Source organism: Saimiri boliviensis, chromosome 6 (genome assembly GCF_048565385.1).
Source record: "Saimiri boliviensis isolate mSaiBol1 chromosome 6, mSaiBol1.pri, whole genome shotgun sequence".
In the NCBI taxonomy this organism is placed as follows: Eukaryota; Metazoa; Chordata; class Mammalia; order Primates; family Cebidae; genus Saimiri; species Saimiri boliviensis.
The window spans coordinates 38,717,381-38,730,054 of NC_133454.1; the positions used below are offsets into that span (position 1 = coordinate 38,717,381).

At 39.2% G+C, this 12,674-nt stretch overlaps 1 pseudogene; it reads left to right on the forward strand.

Annotated features, from left to right (window-relative positions):
* Nucleotides 1-3,027: 3,027 nt before the first annotated feature.
* On the forward strand, nucleotides 3,028-10,732 carry LOC141584819 (store-operated calcium entry-associated regulatory factor pseudogene; annotated as a pseudogene).
* Nucleotides 10,733-12,674: the final 1,942 nt, after the last annotated feature.

A 12,674-nucleotide genomic window follows, 5' to 3' on the forward strand; every position in this document is an offset into this window, starting at 1 on the left:
TACCCAAGATTGGGCAATTTACAAAAGAAAGAGGGTTAATTGGACTTATAGTTCTGCATGGGTAGGGAAGCCTCACAATTATGGCAGAAGGCAAGGAGGAGCAAGTCATGTCTTACATGAATGGCAGCAAGCAACGAGAGCTTGTACAGGAAAATTCCCCCTTGTAACCATCAGATCTCATGAGATTTACTCACTATCATGAGAATAGCATGAGAAAGACCTGTCCCATGATTCAGTTACCTCCCACCAGGTCCCTCCCACATGTGGGAATTCAAGATGAGATTTGCATGTGGACACAACCAAACCATATCAACATCTTGCCAACATCTGTTATTTTTTGACTTTTTAAGAATTGTCTTTCTGACTAGTGTCTAATGGCATCTCACTGCAGTTTTAATTTGTATTTCTCCAATGATTAGTGATGTTGAGCAGTTTTTCATATGTTTGTTCGCTGGTTGTGTTTTCTTTCAAATAATGTCTGTTTATGTCCTTTGCCATTTTTAAATGGGGTTATTTGTTTTCTTTTTGTTATTTGAATTTCTTATAGATTCTGAATGTTTGCCCTTTGTTGGATGCATAGTTTGCAGACACTTTTTTCCCCAGTCTGCATCTCATCTGTTTACTTCATTGATTAGTTTTGTTGTTGTTGTTTTTCCCATGCAGAAGCTTTTTAGTTTAAGTTTCATTTATCTGTTTTTGTTTTTGTTGCATTTGCATCTGGGGACTTGAACATAAATTATTTGCCTAGACCAGCATCTAGGAGAGTTTTTTAAGGGCATCTTCTAGGATTTTAATAGCTTCAGGTCTTCCTTTTGGGTCTTCCATCTTGAGTTAATTTTTGTATTTGGTGAGAGATATGGGTCTAGTTTCATTTTTCTGCATATGGCTATGCCATTTCCCCAGCACCATATATTGAATAGGATGAGTATGTAACTTTTGAGTCTCGCTCTGTTGCCAGGCTAGAGTCCAGTGGCCCGATGTCACCTCACTGCAAACTCCGCCTCCTGGATTCAAGTGATTCTCCTACCTCAGCCTCCTGAGTAGCTGGGAGTGTAACCAGGGGAGCCTACCCAGTTCCCAGAGCTCAGAGGTTCTTGGCCTCTCTTACCCCGGAAGAATGGGGAAAGGGGCCCTAGAGGCACGGTGAGCTTACTGTTTGAATAAATATCATGGACTCAAAGAGTTTTGTGGAAGAATGATTTATTAGACAGAGAGAGAGAGAGAGAGAGAGAGAGAGAAAGAGAAAGAGAAAGAGAGAGAAGGCAGCTCCCACCCTGTGGGAGGGGAACCCAGAGAGATAAATCTCTTTTAGGTAGGAGCACTTGAAGTTTTAACCCTTAAGTTATTCCCTCCCCATTCATGTTCTTGTCCAATGAGAAAAGTTCTTTCAAACTTCCCCTGGAGTGATTGATCTTTGACTCTGGTACCATATTGGCTACTTGGTCCACATCTCTGACTTACAGAGGTCCCTCCTCCCAGAGCTTTCTGGGGGATTTTGGGACAAAGAACCCCACAAAGATCCCCACCTGGCTTTCCCTACCTGGCCCATGTTGGGGAAAGCCAGGCAAAGAACTTTAAATTTGAAACCGCCCTGGTCACCGGTTGGAGGTGTGGAGCCCAGAAATTCCTGCCTTTGAAACCACGACCCTTGCAGACCCAGGAAGAGAAGTTTTTTTTGTTTTTTAAACACAGTCCCTCAGGACTACAGGCATGCGTCACCACACCCAGCTAATTTTTTGTATTTTTAGTAGAGACGGGGTTTCACCATGTTTGCCAGGATGGTCTCAGTCTCTTGACCTTGTGATCTGCCTGCCTCAGCTTCCCAAAGTGCTATAATTACAGGCATGAGCCACTGTGTCTAGCCGAGTATGTAACTTTTAATTTTTTTCCTTAGTGTAAGTAAGATCTTTGAGATTTACCCTAGTTGTTGAGTGTATCAATAGCTCATACCTTTTAATTGCTGAGTAGTGCTCCATGTTATTGGTGTACGCAGCTTAATTCTTTACCTATTAAGAGACATACTGATTGTTTCCAGTTTTTGACTTATTAAAAAAGCTGCTATGAGCAATCATTTACTGGTTTTTGCATGAATATAAGTTTTCATTTCTCTGGTATAAATGCCCAAAAATGCAATGGCTGGACTGTGCATTTCATTAAGAAGAAATACTGCTGGACTATTTTCCTGTATGTACTATTTTATATTCCTACCAGCGGTGTCTGAGACATCGGTTTCTTCATATGCTCATCAGCATTTGGTATTGTCACTATTTTTGTTTTAGCTGTTCTAATAGGTGTGTAGTGATATCTTATTGTGGTCTTAATTTGCATTTTTCTTTTTCTTTTTCTTTTCCTTTTTCTTTTTTTGAGACAGAGTTTCACTCTTGTTACCCAGGCTGGAGTGCAATGGCCCGATCTCGGCTCACCGCAACCTCCGCCTCCTGGGTTCAGGCAATTCTCCTGCCTCAGCCTCCCGAGTAGCTGGGATTAGAGGCATGTACCACCATGCCCAGTTAATGTTTTGTATTTTTTAGTAGAGACGGGGTTTCACCATGTTGACCAGGATGGTCTCCATCTCTTGACCTCGTGATCCACCCACCTCGGCCTTCCAAAGTGCTGGGATTACAGGCTCGAACCACCGCGCCTGGCAGTTTGCATTTTTCTAATGGTTACATCAATTATCCTCCCCTGTGCTTATTTGTTATCAGTATAACCTCCTCTGTGAAGTGTCTTTTCATGTCTTCTGCTCATTTTCTCATTGGATTTCTTAAATTTGAGTTTTCAGAGTTCTGTATACATTCTAGATATGAAGCCTTTGCCAGATATGTGGTCTGCAAATGTTTTTCCTAGTCTGTAGTTCATCTTATCTTCTTAACAGAGTCTAATATGAAGCAAAAGTTGTTAATTAAAAAAAAAAAGATCTTGGAGGTTTTTAATATCAATAATGTAGAACTACGTCACTCTTCTAAATGATTGCCTTGTATTCAGTTGTATGGATGTATAACATTTAATCAGTTCATAAATAAAGGGCTGATTTATTTAAAATACTTTATTTGTATTTAATAACTTACAATTAAAAACAATGCTGCAATGACTATCTGTGGATATTCAACTTTGTATATGTGTGCAAATATGTCCTTAGGATAAATTCCTGAAAGTAGTATTGACTGGGTCAAACTGTGAGAGGCGAGAGAAAGAAATCAACTAGAGAGAAAGAAATCAACTAGGCAGATAGTTAGGGCAAGAGTCCTCCCCAGAATTCCCTTATAACAAAAAGCAGCCTAAGAGGCCATTTCTCTTTTAGGAAAGAGCAGCCTGAGTGATCAAGCTGCAAACACGGATAAGAAAGGCAAGTTCTAACATAGAAAGGGGCCTCCTGTGTGACATACATACAGTGGGCCCCAGTGAGCACAGTCCTTTCCCTTCTTGGAAATACTCAAAGAGACTTGCACAGGGGGAGTGGCTGCAGCAGCACGGATAAGAAGAGCTACCCTGGATCAGGCACTTCCAAGTTGGAGGGTTCTGTCCCCTGCCTTCTTTACACGTGCTCAGTAGGAAGAGATAAGCAACGTGGCATTAACTCAGTCTAAGGAGACCCCAGGTGCACTAGAAAGGGAGGAGTGGGGACTGTCAGAAATTCGGCACCTTATGTAAATAAAGCACCCCTCCCCACCAGCTTGTCTGCGGTTCACTGTGAGATGGCAACCCATCTTTCTGGGACCCCTTTCTGCTCCAGAGAACTTTCTTCCTTTCGCTTATTAAACTTCTGCTCTAACCTCACCTTTGGAGTGTCCTCATCCTTGGTTTCCTCCTCTGTGAGACCAAGAACCATGGGGGACACTTCAGACAATGAGGCTGGCTTCAAAATAGTGTACCTATTTTAATTATCTATCAACTACATCGCAACAGTTTACATCTGCACTAGCAGGACAGGAGAATGCCTCTTACCCTGCATTCTCATCAGCATTACATGTTAGTACATTAAAAAACAAACAACTTTGAAATCTGAGAGGTTAAAAAAAAATCTCAAGGTTTTCAATCTTATTTCTTTGATTATGAGTAGAGTTCAGCATAGATTCATATGTAAGCCCTCCTTCCACTAGTCATGTTCTATTTGTTCCTGTCATTTGACTATTGTTTTTATTGACTCATTGATCATTTTTTTACTGACATTCTAAGAACTTTCAATGCTCTGCACCCTGGTTCAGCCCATAGGTACCCGACAGCCAAGCATCATCTTCACCGAGTGCCACGGTGGTGGCCTGCAGGCTAGAAGTGGCCGCGCACTACCTACTCCTCAGCCTGCTTTTCCTTCTGCTGACCATTGGCCCTGCCCTGAGCTGGAACAACACTGTGGGAACATAGGAATGACTTAGATACTGTATACAAATTTGGAAAAACTGTGGTGAGCTGTGAGATCTATGAGTCCTCTGAACACAGTATATACCAGGCGTCCCCAAACTTTTTACACAGGGGGCCAGTTCACTGTCCCTCAGACCGTTGGAGGGCCACCACATACTGTGCTCCTCTCACTGACCACCAACGAAAGAGGTGCCCCTTCCTGAAGTGTGGCGGGGGGCCGGATAAATGGCCTCAGGGGGCCGCATGTGGCCCGCGGGCCGTAGTTTGGGGACGCTTGGTATATACTAAGAGGTTCCTGTGGCTGGGATAGTAATTTAGATTATATGGAACTTGGCCTGAGGACATTGAAGGAGTCTGGGAAGCACCATGGCTTTACCTCTTTCTTCTATTATTTTAAGAGGTACTCCAGGGATTCCTATAGCATGGATGGATTGATTACTACTGTTCTTCTCCTCACTATCACCTTTGTAGTCTATTAACTGTTCCTTGGCAATGGGCAATATTCTCCTCCACTGTATTCTGAGTATCCTTCATTTTCCCATTATTGCCAAAGATTCACCAACTCAGCTGTATCTCCTCCCCCAGGCTTTGAGTCTGAGTTCACAGAATTGCAGAATACCGGCCGTGGTACAACTTCTGGTTTTGGCAGTGCTTTTGCAAGACCACAAGGATATGAAAATTCAGAAACAGGGATCTGGCCTGGCTTGGTAACTGGTGGAATATTAGGATATTTGTTTGGCAGCAACACTCCTCTCAGACTCATGGTACCACCCATCCTAACCTCCATCCTACTCTGTCATGTAGAATAGTCCTGCTTCCTCACCTCTCTGTAGAGGCTCAGGCAGCTATTCGGTATGTTCAAGCTCAGCTACGAAAACCAGAACTGCATCAGCATCTGATGGTACCAGAAGACAATAAAGTAAAAAGTTGAAGTCAAATATTGTATGCCAAAAATTTGTATTTTTCATCGTTTTCTTTTTAGAAAAAGGGCTACCTGTTATTAGTTGGGGAAATGGTGGTGTTTTGTCCTGTATAGCTTTTTGTATTCTATTATCTGAGGCTAAGAGTTGATAGATGACAAAATACTTATGTGTCGTGTGTTAGTATAACATGCAGATGTATATTGCAGTTTTTGAAAGTGATCATTACTGTGGAATGCTAAGCATATATTGTTTAATGTCTAAAATTTGTGATACTGAGCATTAAGAATGAAGGCATTGTATTGATAGAAACTAAGTACAGAAAATTTCAGTCTTAGGTGGTTGTGGCTGATGAGTTATACCTCATAGAGACAATAATATTCTAATTGGTATTATTATTAAATATATTTGGTGTTTGCTGTTCTTCAAACATTTAAATCAAGCTTTGGACTACTAATTGTGTTAATTTGTGAGTTCTCATCACTTTTGAGCTCTGAAGCTTTGAATCCTTCAGTGGTGGTGATGGTTTTCTGATAAATAAATATTACTGTCTCTAGGAAAAATGTAGACAATAACAACATCTAGAAGGTTATTGTGAATGCTGACAAAAATGCTCAGGGAGCAGGTGGTGGTTGTTTACATGAATAACTTCTTTAGTGGTGATTTCTGAGATTTTGGTGCACCTATCACCCGAGCAGTGTATACTGTACCCAATGTGTAGTCTTTTATCCCTCACCTCCCCCTGCCACCCTTTCCCCAGAGTCCCCAAAGTCCATTGTATCATTCTTATGCCTTTGTGCCTTCAGAGCTTAGCTTTCACATATGAATGAGAAGATATGAGGTATGGTTTTCCATTTCACTTAGAATAATAGTCTCCAGTTCCATCCAGGTTGCTGTGAATGCCATTATTTCATTCTTTTTATGGCTGAGTAATATTCCATGGTGTATATATGTCACATTTTCTTTATCCACTCATCAATTGATGGGCAATTGGGCTGGTTTCACATTTTTGCAATAGAAATTGTGCTGCTATAAACATGCATGTGTAAGTACCTTTTTCATATAATGACTTTTTATCCCCTCTGTATAGATGCTCAGGAGTGGGATTGCTAGATCAAATGGCAGATCTACTTTTAGTTCTTTAAGGAATCTTAACACTGTATTCCATAATGGTTGTATTACTTTTCATTACCATCAGCAGTGTAAAAGTGTTCCCTTTTCACCAATGTATAACAATATCTACTATTTTTTGATTTTTTTTATTTTGGCCATTCTTTGCGGAGTAAGATAGTTTGTCATTGTGGTTTTGATTTGTATTTCCCTGCTAATTAATGATGTTGAGCATTTTTCTGTATGTTAGTTAGCCATCTATATATCTTCTTTTGAGAATTGTCTATTCATGTCCTTAGCTCACTTTTTGATGGGATTGTTTGTTTTTTTCTTGATGATTTGTTTGTGTTTGTTGTAGATTCTGGATATTCATCTTTTGTTGGATGCACAGACTGTGAAGATTTTTTTTCCCACTCCGTGAGTTGTCTGTATACTCTGGTGACTTTTCCTTTTGCTGTCCAGAAACTTTTTAGTTTAATGAAATCCCATCTATTTATCTTTGTTTTTGTTTCATTTGCTTTTCAGTTCTTGGTCATGAAGTCTGCCTAAGCTAATGTTTAGAATGATTTTTCTGACGTTGTCTTCCAGAATTTTTATGATTTCAGGTCTTAGATTTAGGTCTTTGATCCATCTTGAGTTAATTTTTATATAAGGTGAGGGAAGAGGATCAAGTTTTATTCTCTTACATGTGGCTTGCCAATTATCCCAGCACCATTTGTTGAATAGGGTGTCATTTCCCCACTTGATGTTTTTGTTTGCTTTGTCAAATATCAGTTGGCTCTAAGTATTTGGGTTTTATTTCTGAGTTCTCTATTTTCTTCCACTGGTCTATTTTCCTGTTTTTATACCAGTACCATTCTGTTTCAGTGACTATGGCCTTATAGTATAGTTTGAAGTTAGATGATGCCTTCAGATTTTTTTTTTTCTTAGTGTTGCTTTGGCTATGTGGGCTCTTTTTTGGTTCCAGATGAATTTTAGGATTGTTTTTCTAGTTCTGTGAAGAGTAATGGTGGAATTTTGATGGGAATTGCATTGAATTTGTAAATTGCTTTTGGCAGTATGTTCATTTTCACAATATTGATTCTACCTATCACGAGCGTAGGATGGCCCTTTGGATTTGATTCTCAGCTTAGACACTGTGGGTGTGTAGCAGAGCTACTGATTTGTGTACATTAATTTTGTATTCTGAAATTTTGCTGAATTCACTTACTAGTTCCAGGAACTTTTTGGATGAGTCTTTAGGATTTTCCAGGTATGCGATCATATCATCATCAACCACTGACAGTTTGACTTTCTCTTTACTGTTTTAGATGCCCATTATTTCTTTCTCTTGTCTAATTGCTCTGGCTAGGACTTCTATTACTATGTAGAATAGAAGTGGTGATTGTGGGCATCCTTGTTAATACAGTTTTGTTGTGTCCCCATCCAAATTGTATCTTGAATTGTAGCTCCCATAATTTGCACATGTTGTGGGAGAGACCCAGTAGGGGATAATTGAATCACGGGGGTAATTTCCCCTATACTGTTATGGTCGTAAATGAGTCTCACAAGATCTGATGGTTTCATGGCGGGTTTCCACTTTCTCTTGACTCTCATTCTCTCTTGCCTGCTGCCATGTAAGACAAACCTTCCACCATGATTGTGAGGCCTCCCAAGCCACATGAAACTGTAAGTCCATTAAATCTTTTTTTCTTTGTAAATTACCCAGTCTTGGATATGTCTTTATCAGCCATATGAAAATGGACTAGGACAGTATATTGGTACTGGTAGAGTGGGGTGATGTTGCAAAGATACCCCAAAATGTGGAAGTGGCTTTGGAATTGGGTAACAAGCAGAGGTTGGAACAGTTTGGAGGGCTCAGGAGAAGGCAGGAAAATGTGGGAAAGTTTGGAACTTTCTAGAGACTTGTGGAATGGCTTTGACCAAAATGCTGATAATGATATAGCCGATGAAATCCAAGCTGAGGTGACTTCATATGGAGTTGAGGAACTTGTTAAGTAAAGGTGACTCTTGCTATGTTTAAACAAAGAGACTGGTAACATTTTGCCCCTGACCTAGAGATTTGCAGAACTTTGAACTTACGAGAGAGGATTTAGGGTATCTGGTGGAAGAAATTTCTAAGCAGCAAAGTGTTCAAGAGGTGACTTGGGTGCTGTTAAAAGCATTCCATTTTAAAAGTAAAACAGAGCATAAGAGTTCAGAAAAACCCACCTTTTGCATTTATGTGACCTGGATGTGAAACATGGAGTCAAAGAAGATCATTTTGGAGCTTTAAGATTTGACTGCTCACTGGATTTCAGACTTGCATGGGGCCTGTAGCCCCTTTGTTTTGGCCATTTTCTCCCATTTGGAATGGCTGTATTTACCTAATTACAGCCATTGGGTAATTAGCTGTTCCAATTCTAGGAGGTAACCAATTTGCGTTTGATTTTACAAGCTCACAGGCAGAAGGGACTTGCCTTGTTTCAGATAAGACTTTGGACTGTGGACTCTTGAGTTAATGCTGACATGAGTTAAGACTATGGGGGACTGTTGTGAAGGCATGATTGGTTTTGAAATGTGAGGACATGAGATTTGGGAGGGGCCAGGGATAGAATGATATGGTTTGGCTGTGTCTAACCAACTCTCATCTTGAATTGTAGCTCCCATATTTCCCACATGTTGTTGGGGATAATTAAGTAATTGAATAATGGGGGCTGTTTCTCCCATACTGTTTTTATTGTAGTGAGTAAATCTCACGAGATCTGATGGTTTTATAAGGAGTTTCCATTTTTGATTGGCTATCATTCTCTCTTCCCTGCTGCCATGTAAAACATGCCTTCCACCATGGTTGTGAGGCCTCCCCAGCTATGTGGAACTATGGGTCCATTAAATTTCTTTTTCTTTGTAAATTACCCAGTCTCAGGTATGTCTTTATCAGTAGTGTGAAAATGGATTTGTATGTGAAATACACTTGTCTTGTTCCAGTTCAAATAATATTTTAATTTTCAACTAGATTTCATTGTTGAGCCAAGGATCATTCAGGTGCAGATTATTTAATTTCCATGTATTTACATGGTTTTGAGGATTCCTTTTGGGATTAATTTCCAATTTTATTCCACAGTGGCCTGAGAGAGTACTTGATACAATTTTAATTTTCTTAAATTTACTGAGACTTGTTTTGTGGTCTATCTTATGGTCTATCTTGGAGAATGTTACATTTTGCTGATAAATAGAACATATATTCTGCAGTTGTTGATTTGGATGTTCTGTAAATATCTGTTGAGTCCATTCGTGGTAGGATATAGTTTAAGTCCATTGTTTTATTGCTGACTTTCTGTCTGGATGGCCTGTCTAGTGCTGTCAGTAGAGTATTGACATCCCCTACTATTATTGTGCTTTTGTCTATCTCACTTCTTAGGTCTAATAGTAATTGTTTTATAAATTTGGGAGCTCCAGTGTTATATATGTTTAGGATTGTGTTAGTTTCCTGTTAGGCCAGTTCTTTTATCACTATATAATGTCTCTCTTTGTCTTTTTAAGCTGCTATTGCTTAATGTTTGTTTTGTCTGATATCTGCATAGCTATTCCTGCTCACTTTTGGTATTCATTTTCATGGAATAAGTTTTTTCCTTAAGTTTATGTGAGTCCTTATGTGTTAGTTAAGTCTCTTGAAGAGAGCAGAAATTTGGTTGGTGAATTATCCATTCTGTCATTCGGTGTTTTTTAAGTGGAGAATTTAGGTCATTTATATTCAATGTTTGTATTTTTATTGTTGTTCATTATGCTATTGTTATACAGATCCTGTGAAATTTATGCCTTAAGGAGGTTCTATTTCGGTTTATTTCAAGGATCTGTTTCAAGATTTGAGCTCTTTTAGCAGTTTTTATAGTGCTGGCTTGGTAGTGGTGAATTCTCTCAGCAATTTGCTTGTCTGGAAAAGACTATATATTTCATTTATAAAGTTTATTTTCAGTTGATACAAAATTCGTGGGTGTTAATTGTTTCACTTAAGGAGGCTAACAATAGAACCTCAATTCCTTCTAGCTTGTAGGGTTTCTGCTGAGAAATCTGCTATTAATCTGATAGTTCTTCCTTTATAGGTTAGCCTCACAGCTCTTAAGATTCTTTCCTTTGTCTCGACTTTAAATAACCTGATGACTATGTGCCTAGGCAATGATCTTTTTGTGAGGAATTTCTCAGGTGTTATTTGAGCTTCTTGTATTTACATGTCTAGATCTCTAGCAAGGCTGGGGAAGTTTTCCGTGATTACACCCTCAAGTATGTTTTCCAAATTAGATTTCTCTTCTTCCTTGGGAACACCAATTATTCTTAGCTTTGGACATTTACCATACTTTCAAACTTCTTAGAGGCTATGCTTATTTTTAAAAATTCTTTTTAATATGTCTTTGATGGATTGCGTTAATTCAAATGCTTTGTCTTTGAGCTCCGAAGTTCTTTCTTTGGCTTGTTAGATTCTATTGCTGAGACTTTCTAATACATCTTAAATTTCTCTAAGCTTGTCCTTCATTTCCAGAAGTCGTGATTTTTTTTTTATTTATGCTATCCATTTCACTGAAGATTTTTTCTTTCATATCCTTTGTAATGTTTTTTATTTCATTTTTTTAAAAAAATTTTTTATTGCATTTTAGGTTTTGGGATACATGTGAAGAACATGCAAGATTGTTGCATAGGTACACATATGGCAGTGTGATTTGCTGTCTTCCTCCCCATCACCTATATCTGGCATTTCTCCGCATGCTATCTCTCCCCAACTCCCCACCCCCCGCTGTCCCTCCCCTATTTCCCCCCAACAGACCCCAGTGTGTAGTGCTCCCCTCCCTGTGTCCATGTGTTCTCATTGTTCAACACCCGCCTATGAGTGAGAACACGCGGTGTTTGATTTTCTGCTCTTGTGTCAGTTTGCTGAGAATGATGGTTTCCAGGTTCATCCATGTCCCTACAAAGGACATGAACTCATAGTTTTTGATGGCTGCATAATATTCCATGGTGTATATGTGCCACATTTTCCCTGTCCAGTCTATCATCGATGGCCATTTATGTTGGTTCAAGGTCTTCGCTATTGTAAACAGTGCTGCAATGAACATTCGTGTGCATGTGTCCTTATAGTAGAACGATTTATAATCCTTTGGATATATACCCAGTAATGGGATTGCTGGGTCAAATGGAATTTCTATTTCTAGGTCCTTGAGGAATCACCACACTGTCTTCCACAATGGGTGGACTAATTTACACTCCCATCAACAGTGTAAAAGTGTTCCTATTTCTCCACATCCTCTCCAGCATCTGTTGTCTCCAGATTTTTTAATGACTGCCATTCTAACTGGCATGAGATGGTATCTTAGTGTGGTTTTGATTTGCATTTCTCTGATGACCAGTGATAAGCATTTTTTTCATATGTTTGTTGGCTTCATGTATGTCTTCTTTTGTAAAGTATCTGTTCATATCCTTCGCCCACTTTTGAATGGGCTTGTTTGTTTTTTTTCTTGTAAATCTGTTTTAGTTCTTTGTAAATTCTGGCTATCAGCCCTTTGTTAGATGGGTAGACTGCAAAAATTTTTTCCCATTCTGTTGGTTGCTGATTCACTCTAATGACTGTTTCTTTTGCTGTGCAGAAGCTGTGGAGTTTGATTAGGTCCCATTTGTCTATTTTGGCTTTTGTTGCCAATGCTTTTGGTGTTTTGGTCATGAAGTCCTTGCCTACACATATGTCCTGAATGGTTTTGCCTAGATTTTCTTCTAGGGTTTTTATGGTATTAGGTCTTATGTTTAAGTCTTTAATCCATCTGGATTTAGTTTCAGTGTAAGGTGTCAGGGGTCCAGTTTCTGCTTTCTGTACATGGCTAGCCAGTTTTCCCAACACCATTTATTAAACAGGGAATCCTTTCCCCATTGCTTGTTTTTGTCAGGTTTGTCAAAGATCAGATGGTTGTAGATATGTTGTGTTGCCTCCAAGGCCTCTGTTCTGTTCCATTGGTCTATATCTATGTTTTGGTACCAGTACCATGTTGTTTTGATTACTGTAGCCTTATAGTATAGTTTGAAGTCCGGTAGTGTGATGCCTCCCACTTTGTTATTTTTATATTGTTGAATTGACTTTGCTATGCAGGCTCTCTTTTGGTTCCATATGAAGTTTAAGGTATTTTTTTCCAGTTCTGTAAAGAAGGTCATTGGTAGCTTTATGGGGATAGCATTGAATCTGTAAATTACTTTGAGCAGTATGACCATTTTCACAATATTGATTCTTCCTAACCATGAACATGGTATTTTTCTCTATCTGTTTGT